Below are 10,000 nucleotides of genomic sequence, written 5' to 3'. Positions count from 1 at the left end.
TCTGCAAGTGCAAAAAAGTTTTCCATGTGGGTCAGGTTTGCAATTTTTGTGAGGGCAGAAAAATCTTCCAAGTCCAAATTCCGGGCAGGCGGGGTTTCATAATTTTCCAAGTGCCAAATTCCGAGCGGGTGGGGTTTGTAATTTCCGCGAGGGCGGAAAAAACTTCCAAGTCCAAATTTCGAGCGGGTGGGGTTTGTAAATTTTTGTGAGGGCAAAAAAATCTTCCGACTGCAAATTCCAGGCGGGTTGCCGGGTTTTGTAATTTTTGCAAGGGCAGACGACTCATTTACATGATCCAAAACCGGTCAACTTATTTTTTTGGTTAACGCCCAAAGTTTTGAACTCAAATCGAGTTGGCTACCCCGACTCGAATCGCCTCCGAATTTTTTGCACAACCCATGTCACCGTGCTCGACTTGATTCTAAGTGCCCCGAGTCATGTACGTGGTCCAAAAGAGGTCAACCTTTTTTTTTTTGGGGGTTAATGCCCAAAGTTTTCAACTCGAACCGTGTCGAAAACCCCGACACGAATCGCCCGAATTACCCGAACCCCAACTCAAATCGCGTCGAGCCTTAACCACCTCCAATTTTTTCGCACGACTCATGTCACCGTGCTCGACATGATTCTAAGTGCGCCGAGTCATGTGCGTGATCCAAAGGCGGTCAACTCTTTTTTTTGGTTAACGCCCAAAGTTTTCAACCCAAATTGTGTTGGCGACCCTAACTCGTATCGCCTCGAGCCTTAACCGCCTCCAGTTTTTTCGCAGGACTCATGTCACCGTGCTCGACTTGGTGCCCCGAGTCATGTACGTGATCAAAAAGCGGTTAACTTCTTCCTTCTTTGGTTAACACCCAAAGATTTCAACCTGAATCGTGTCAGCAACCCCAACTCAAATCGCCTCGAGCCTTAATCGCCTGCAATTTTTTCGAACCACTCATGTCACCGTGCTTGACTTGATTCTATGTGCCCCAAGTCATGTACGTGATCCAAAAGCGATTAACTCTTTTTTTGGCTAATGGCCAAAGTTTTCGAATCGACTCAGCTACCCCGACTCGAATTGCCTCGAGCCTTAACCACCTCCAATTTTTTTTTCGCTCGACTCATGTAATCGCACTCACCTTGATTCTGAGTGGCCCGAGTCACTTACGTGATCCAAAATCGGGTAACTTTTTCTTTTTTCTTTTTTTTGTCAAGTCCCAAAGTTTTGAACTCGAATAGAGTCGGATGCCCCGACTTGAGTCGTCTCCAAATTTTTCGCACGACTCATGTCACCGTGCTCGACTTGATTCTAACTGCCCCGAGCCGTGTACATGATCCAAAAGCAGTTAACTTTTTCTTTTTGGTTAACACCCAAAGTTTTCAACCCGACCTGCCTCGGCAACCTCGACTCGAAGTGCCTCGAGCCTTAATGGCCTCCAATGTTTTTGCACGACTCATGCCACCGTCGACTTTTCGCTCGAATCATGTCACCCAGGGCACCTCGATGCTACGTGACCCGAGCCCTGTGCGCGATCCAAAACTGGGTAACATTTTTTTTTTTAACTCCCAAAATTTCATTCTTTTTTGCCTTACGAGGCCTATCATGATCTCTTTTTATAAAGAAAATTCTCAAATCGGATCGTTTCGGCTACCCTACCTCGAATCCGGCTAGCTAGGCGTAACGCCTCGAGTCGGCTTGGCAATACGTGAACTGAAACTTGTGCGTGATCCAAAAGCGGGTAACTTGTTTTTTTTTTTTTTGTAATGCCCAAAATTTAGTGCTTTTCGCTGTACAGGGCCTCTCATATATATATATTTTTTCTTTTTCCCCTCGTCGACCCACTCTGGCGACCCAGTCGGGTCGCCCGAGGCTGGGGTGACGGAGATGGGTTGACCTAGTCGGGTGACCCAAGTTGGGTCGACCCAGGCGTGCGATCCTGGCTGGAGACAGCAAGTCGATTCTATAAGTTTGCTTGCCAATTTTGCTAGCCAGGTCGGCTCACCAAGTCATCTAACCATGTGGTCTTTGCCAAATAAAGAATTGACTCTTTAAGTCCACTCACAGCTCGTCAAGCCGGCTCACAAAGATGACTTACCGTCTTGCCTCACCAGGTTGCCCCACCAGGTCACCTCTTCTTTAAGACCACTCACCATGTCAGCTCCCCAAGTCACCTCACGGAGTCGACTATTCAAGTTGCCTCACCAAGTCGACCCCTTAAGTTCGCTCACCAAGTCAGCTCCCTAAGTTAGCTCACCAAGTCGAATCACCTAGTCGTTTTATCACCTTGCCCCAGCAGGTGTGCTCGCCAAGTCGCCCCGCCGAGTTGCTTCTCTAAGCCCACTCACCATGTCAGCTCACCAAGTTGATTGTTCAAGTACGTTGCCAAGTCAACTCTTTAAGTTCGCTCACCAGGTCAGCCCGCCCAAGTCGCCTCTTTAAGTTCGTTCGCCAGGTCGGCCAGCCCAAGTCGCATCAGCGGGCTAACTCGTCGAGTCACCTCACGAAGTTGACTCTTTAAGTGCGCTCACCAAGTCAGCTCACCAAGTCGACTCACCATCTCACCTTGATAAGTTGGCTTGCCGAGTTACCCCACCAAGTCATCGCCTCTTTAAGCCCACTCACCGTGTCAGCTCGTCAGGTCAGCTCACCAAGTTGACTAATCAAGTAGGCCCACCAAGTCACCTCAAGGATAGCTCCTCACCATGAGTCGCCTCACCATGTTGACTCAATGAGTCGCCTCACCATGTTGACTCTTTGAGCCTGCTCGTCGGGTCACCTCACCAAGTCGACTCGAGTACGTTGCCAAGTCGACTCTTTAAGTTCGCTCGCCGGGTCGACTCGCCAAGTCAGCTCACCATGTCATCTCAATGAACCAACTCACTGAGTCGCCTCACCATGTCAGCTCTCTAATACCACTCGCCAAGTCACCCCACCAACTCGCCTCGTTAGGCCCACTCACCACATTGCCCCGTTAGGCCCACTCTCACCAAGTGGACTCTTTAAGTCTGCTCATAAAGTCAAGCCACCAAGTACTCTCACCAAGTCGACTCTTTAAGTCCTTTCATCAAGTCACCCAACCAAGTACTCTCACCAAGTCAACTCTTTAGGTCCGTTCATCAAGTCACCCCGCAAAGTCGACCCTCTAAGTTCGTTCATCGAGTCACCCGACCAAGTCGACTGTTTAAGTCCTTTCATCAAGTCACCCCGCCAAGCCGACTCTTTAAGTCCGTTCATCAAGTCACCAGAACAACTACTCTCACCAAGTCGACTCTGTAAGTCCGTTCATCAAGTCAGCCCACCAAGTACTCCCACCAAGTCGACTCTTTAAGTCCGTTCATCAGTTCACCCTGCCAAGTACTCTCACCAAGTCAACTCTTTAGGTCCGTTCATCAAGTCGACCCTTTAAGTCCGTTCATCAAGTCACCCCGCCGAGTTGCTTCTCTAAGCCCACTCACCATGTCAGCTCACCAAGTCAGTTGTTCAAGTACGTTGCCAAGTCAACTCTTTAAGTTTGCTCACCAGGTCAGCCCGCCCAAGTCACCTCTTTAAGTTCGTTCGCCAGGTCGGCCCACCCAAGTCGCATCAGCGGGCTAACTCGCCGAGTCACCTCACGAAGTTGACTCTTTAAGTGCGCTCACCAAGTCAGCTCACCAAGTCGACTCACCATCTCGCCTCGATAAGTTGGCTTGCCGAGTTACCCCACCAAGTCGTCGCCTCTTTAAGCCCGCTCACCGTGTCAGCTCGTCAGGTCGGCTCACCAAGTCGAATAATCAAGTAGGCCCACCAAGTCGCCTCAAGGATAGCTCCTCACCATGAGTCACCTCACCATGTTGACTCAATGAGTCACCTCACCATGTTGACTCTTTGAGCTCGCTCGCCGGGTTGCCTCACCAAGTCAACTCGAGTACGTTGCCAAGTCGACTCTTTAAGTTCGCTCGCCGGGTCGACTCGCCAAGTCAGCTCACCATGTCATCTCAACAAACCAACTCGCCGAGTCGCCTCACCATGTCGGCCCTCTAATACCACTCGCCAAGTCGCCCCACCAACTCGCCCCGTTAGGCCCACTCACCACATCGCCCCGTTAGGCCCACTCTCACCAAGTGGACTCTTTAAGTCTGCTCATAAAGTCGAGGCACCAAGTACTCTCACCAAGTCGACTCTTTAAGTCCTTTCATCGAGTCACCCCACCAAGTAGTCTCACCAAGTCAACTCTTTAGGTCCGTTCATAGAGTCACCCCACCAAGTCGACCCTTCAAGTGCGTTCATCAAGTCACCCCACCAAGTCGACTCTTTAAGTTCATTCATCAAGTCACCCCGCCAGGTCAGCCCACAAATTACTCTCACCAACTCGACTCTTTAAGTTCGTTCATCAAGTCACCCCGCCAGGTCAGCCCACTGAGTGGACTCTTTAAGTTCATTCATGAAGTCACTCTGCCAAGTTGGCCCACCAGGTCGACTCTTTAAGTTCGTTCATCAAGTCACCCCGCCAGGTCAGCCCACCAACTACTCTCACCAAGTCGACTCTTTAAGTTTGCTCACAGAGTCAACCCGCCAGGTCGGCCCACCAAGTACTCTCACCAGGTCAACTCTTTAGGTTTGTTCATCAGGTCACCCCACCGAGTACTCTCACCAAGTTGACTCTTTAAGTTTGTTCATCAAGTCGCCCCGCCAGGTCGGCCCACCAATTACTCTCACCAAGTCGACCCTTTAAGTTCGGTCATCAAGTCACCTCGCCAGGTCGGCCCACCAAGTACTCTCACAAAATTGACTCTTTAGGTTCGTTCATCAATTCACCCCACCAGCTCAGCCCACCAAGTTCTCTCACCAGGTCGAGTCTTTAAGTTTGTTCATCAAGTCACCCCGCCAGTTCGACCCACCAAGTACTCTCACAAAGTCGACTCTCTAAGTTCGTTCATCAAGTCACCCTGCCAGGTCAGCCCACCAAGTACTCTCACCAAGTCACCCTGCTAGTTTGACCCACCAAGTCACCCGGCCATGTCGGCCCACCAAGTCGACTCTTTAAGTCCGTTCATCAAGTCACGTGACCAGGTCAGCCCACCGAGTACTCTCACAAAGTCGACTCTTTAAGTTTGTTCATCAAGTCACCCGGCCAGGTCGGCCCACCAAGTACTCTCACCAAGTCGACTCTCTAAGTCCGTTCATCAAGTCACCCTGCCAAGTCGGCCCACCAAGTCGAATCTTTAAGTCCGTTCATCAAGTCACCCCACCAAGTACTCTAACCAAGTCGATTCTTCAAGTGCGTTCATCAAGTCACCCGACCAACTACTCTCACCAAGTCGACTCTTTAACTATGTTCATCAAGTCACCCCACTAAGCACTCTCACCACGTCAACTCTTTAGGTCCGTTCATAAAGTCACCCCACCAAGTCGACCCTTCAAGTGCGTTCATCAAGTCACCCCACCAAGTACTCTCACCAATTCGACTCTTTAAGTCTTTTCATCAAGTCACCACACCAAGTACTCTCACCAAGTCAACTCTTTAGGACCGTTCATCAAGTCACCTCGCCAAGTCGACCCTTGAAGTCCGTTCATCAAGTCACCCCACCAAGTACTCCCACCAAGTCGACTCTTTAAGTCAGTTCACAAAGTTACCCAACCAGGTCGGCCCACCAAGGACTCTCACCAAGTCGACTCTCTAAGTCTGTTCATCAGGTCACCCCACCGAGTACTCTCACCAAGACAACTCTTTAGGTCCGTTCATCAAGTCACCCCGCAAAGTCGACCCTCTAAGTTCGTTCATCGAGTCACCCGACCAAGTCATTTGTTTAAGTCCTTTCATCAAGTCACCCCGCCAAGCCGACTCTTTAAGTCCGTTCATCAAGTCTGCAGAACAACTACTCTCACCAAGTCGACTCTATAAGTTCGTTCATCAAGTCGGCCCACCAAGTACTCCCACCAAGTCGACTTTTTAAGTCTGTTCATCAGTTCACCCTGCCAAGTACTCTCACCAAGTCAACTCTTTAGGTCCGTTCATCAAGTCACCCCGCCAAGTCGACCCTTTAAGTCCGTTCATCAAGTCGCCCCGCCGAGTTGCTTCTCTAAGCCCACTCACCATGTCAGCTCACCAAGTCGGTTGTTCAAGTATGTTGCCAAGTCAACTCTTTAAGTTCGCTCGCCAGGTCAGCCCACCCCAGTCGCCTCTTTAAGTTCGTTCGCCAGGTCGGCCCACCCAAGTCGCATCAGCAGGCTAACTCGCTGAGTCACCTCACGAAGTTGACTCTTTAAGTGTGCTCACCAAGTCAGTTCACCAAGTCGACTCACCATCTCGCCTCGATAAGTTGGCTTGCCGAGTTACCCCACCAAGTCATCGCCTCTTTAAGCCCGCTCACCGTGTTAGCTCGTCAGGTCAGCTCACCAAGTCAACTAATCAAGTAGGCCCACCAAGTCACCTCAAGGATAGCTCCTCACCATGAGTCGCGTCACCAAGATGACTCAATGAGTCGCCTCACCATGTTGACTCTTTGAGCCCGCTCGCTGGGTCGCCTCACCAAGTCGACTCGAGTACGTTGCCAAGTCGACTCTTTAAGTTTGCTCGCCGGGTCGACTCACCAAGTCAGCTCACCATGTCATCTCAACGAACCAACTCGCCGAGTCGCCTCACCACGTCGGCTCTCTAATACCACTCGCCAAGTCGCCCCACCAACTCGCCCCGTTAGGTCCACTCACTACATCGCCTCATTAGGCCCACTCTCACCAAGTGGACTCTTTAAGTCTGCTCATAAAGTCGAGCCACCAAGTACTCTCACCAAGTCGACTCTTTAAGTTCGTTCATCAAGTCGCCCTGCCAGGTTGGCCCATCAAGTACTCTCACCAAGTCGACCCTTGAAGTTCGGTCATCAACTCACCCCGCGAGGTTGGCCCACCAAGTACTCTGACAAAGTTGACTCTTTAGGTTCGTTCATCAATTCACCCCGCCAGCTCGGCCCACCAAGTTCTCTCACCAGGTCGACTCTTTAAGTTCGTTCATCAAGTCACCCCGCCAGTTCGACCCACCAAGTACTCTCACAAAGTTGACTCTCTAAGTTCGTTCATCAAGTCACCCTGCCAGGTCAGCCCACCAAGTACTCTCACCAAGTCACCCCGCTAGTTTGACCCACCAAGTCGACCCTTTAAGTTCGTTCATCAAGTCACCCGGCCAAGTCGGCCCACCAAGTCGACTCTTTAAGTCCGTTCATCAAGTCACATGACTAGGTCAGCCCACCGAGTACTCTCACCAAGTCGACTCTTTAAGTTTGTTCATCAAGTCACCCGGCCAGATCGGCCCACCAAGTACTCTCACCAAGTCGACTCTCTAAGTCTGTTCATCAAGTCACCCTGCCAGGTCGGCCCACCAAGTCGAATCTTTAAGTCCGTTCATCAAGTCACCCCACCAAGTACTCTAACCAAGTCAATTCTTCAAGTGCGTTCATCAAGTCACCCGACCAACTACTCTCACCAAGTTGACTCTTTAACTATGTTCATAAAGTCACCCCACCAAGCACTCTCACCACATCAACTCTTTTGGTCTGTTCATAAAGTCACCCCACCAAGTCTACCCTTCAAGTGCGTTCATCAAGTCACCCCACCAAGTACTCTCACCAATTCGACTCTTTAAGTCTTTTCATCAAGTCACCACACCTAGTACTCTCACCAAGTCAAATTTTTAGGACCGTTCATCAAGTCACCTCGCCAAGTCGACCCTTGAAGTCCGTTCATCAAGTCACCCCACCAAGTACTCCCACCAAGTCGACTCTTTAAGTCAGTTCACGAAGTCACCCAACCAGGTCGGCCCACCAAGGACTCTCACCAAGTCGACTCTCTAAGTCTGTTCATCAGGTCACCCCACCGAGTACTCTCACCAAGTCAACTCTTTAGGTCCATTCATCAAGTCACCCTGCAAAGTCGACCCTCTAAGTTCGTTCATCGAGTCACCCGACTAAGTCAACTATTTAAGTCCTTTCATCAAGTCGCCCCGCCAAGCTGACTCTTTAAGTCCATTCATCAAGTCACCAGAACAACTACTCTCACCAAGTCAACTCTATAAGTCCGTTCATCAAGTTGGCCCACCAAGTACTCCCACCAAGTCGACTCTTTAAGTTTGTTCATCAGTTCACCCCGCCAAGTACTCTCACCAAGTCAACTCTTTAGGTCCGTTCATCAAGTCACCCTGCCAAGTTGACCCTTTAAGTCCGTTCATCAAGTCGCCCCGCCGAGTTGCTTCTCTAAGCCCACTCACCATGTCAGCTCACCAAGTCGATTGTTCAAGTGCGTTGCCAAGTCAACTCTTTAAGTTTGCTCGCCAGGTCAGCCCGCCCAAGTCACCTCTTTAAGTTTGTTCGCCAGGTCAGCCCGCCCAAGTCGCATCAGCGGGCTAACTCACTGAGTCACCTCATGAAGTTGACTCTTTAAGTGCGCTCACCAAGTCAGCTCACCAAGTCGACTCACCATCTCGCCTCGATAAGTTGGCTTGCCGAGTTAACCCACCAAGTCGTCGCCTCTTTAAGCCCGCTCACCATGTCAGCTCATCAGGTTGGCTCACCAAGTTGACTAATCAAGTAGGCCCACCAAGTCGCCTCAAGGATAGCTCCTCACCATGAGTCGCCTCACCATGTTGACTCAATGAGTCACCTCACCATGTATACTCTTTGAGCCCGCTCGCCGGGTCGCCTCACCAAGTCGACTCGAGTACGTTGCAAAGTCGACTCTTTAAGTTCGCCCCCTGGGTTTACTCGCCAAGTCAGCTCACCATGTCATCTCAACAAAGCAACTCGCCAAGTCACCTCACCATGTCGGCTCTCTAATACCACTCGCCAAGTCGCCCCACCAAGTCGCCCCGTTAGGTGCACTCACCACATCGCCCCGTTAGGCCCACTCTCACCAAGTGGACTCTTTAAGTCTGCTCATAAAGTTGAGCCACCAAGTACTCTCACCAAGTCGACTCTTTAAGTTCGTTCATCAAGTCGCCCTGCCAGGTCGGCGCACCAAGTACTCTCACCAAGTTGACCCTTTAAGTTCGGTCATCAACTCACCCCGCCAGGTCGGCCCACCAAATACTCTCACAAAGTTGACTCTTTAGGTTTGTTCATCAATTCACCCCACCAGCTCGGCCTACCAAGTTCTCTCACCAGGTTGACTCTTTAAGTTCGTTCATCAAGTCACCCCGCCAGTTCGACCCACCAAGTACTCTCACAAAGTTGACTCTCTAAGTTCGTTCATCAAGTCACCCTGCCAGGTCAGCCCACCAGGTACTCTCACCAAGTCACCCCGCTAGTTCAACCCACCAAGTCGACCCTTTAAGTTCGTTCATCAAGTCACCCGGCCAAGTCGGCCCACCAAGTCGACTCTTTAACTCCGTTCATCAAGTCACGTGACCAGGTCAGCCCACCGAGTACTCTCACCAAGTTGACTCTTTAAGTTTGTTCATCAAGTCACCCGGCCAGGTCGGCCCACCAAGTACTCTCACCAAGTCGACTCTCTAAGTCCGTTCATCAAGTCACCCCACCAGGTCGGCATACCAAGTTGAATCTTTAAGTCCGTTCATCAAGTCACCCCACCAAGTACTCTAACCAAGTCGATTCTTCAAGTGCGTTCATCAAGTCACCCGACCAACTACTCTCACCAAGTTGACTCTTTAACTATGTTCATCAAGTCACCCCACCAAGCACTCTCACCACATCAACTCTTTCGGTCTGTTCATAAAGTCACCCCACCAAGTCGACCCTTCAAGTGCGTTCATCAAGTCACCCCACCAAGTACTCTCACCAATTCGACTCTTTAAGTCTTTTCATCAAGTCACCACACCAAGTACTCTCACCAAGTCAACTCTTTAGGACCGTTCATCAAGTCACCTCGCCAAGTCAACCCTTGAAGTCCGTTCATCAAGTCACCCCACCAAGTACTCCCACCAAGTTGACTCTTTAGGTCAGTTCACGAAGTCACCCAACTAGGTCGGCCCACCAAGGACTCTCACCAAGTGGTAAATTCCGTCCAAGGCTAAATATGGGCGAGAGACCGATAGCG

This window comes from Cupressus sempervirens, chromosome 2, assembly GCF_028749045.1.
Source record: "Cupressus sempervirens isolate cs-2001-9-10 chromosome 2, ASM2874904v1, whole genome shotgun sequence".
Classification (NCBI taxonomy): Eukaryota; Viridiplantae; Streptophyta; class Pinopsida; order Cupressales; family Cupressaceae; genus Cupressus; species Cupressus sempervirens.
The sequence above is the reverse complement of the archived record's forward strand: the minus strand, read 5'-3'. Positions refer to the sequence as shown.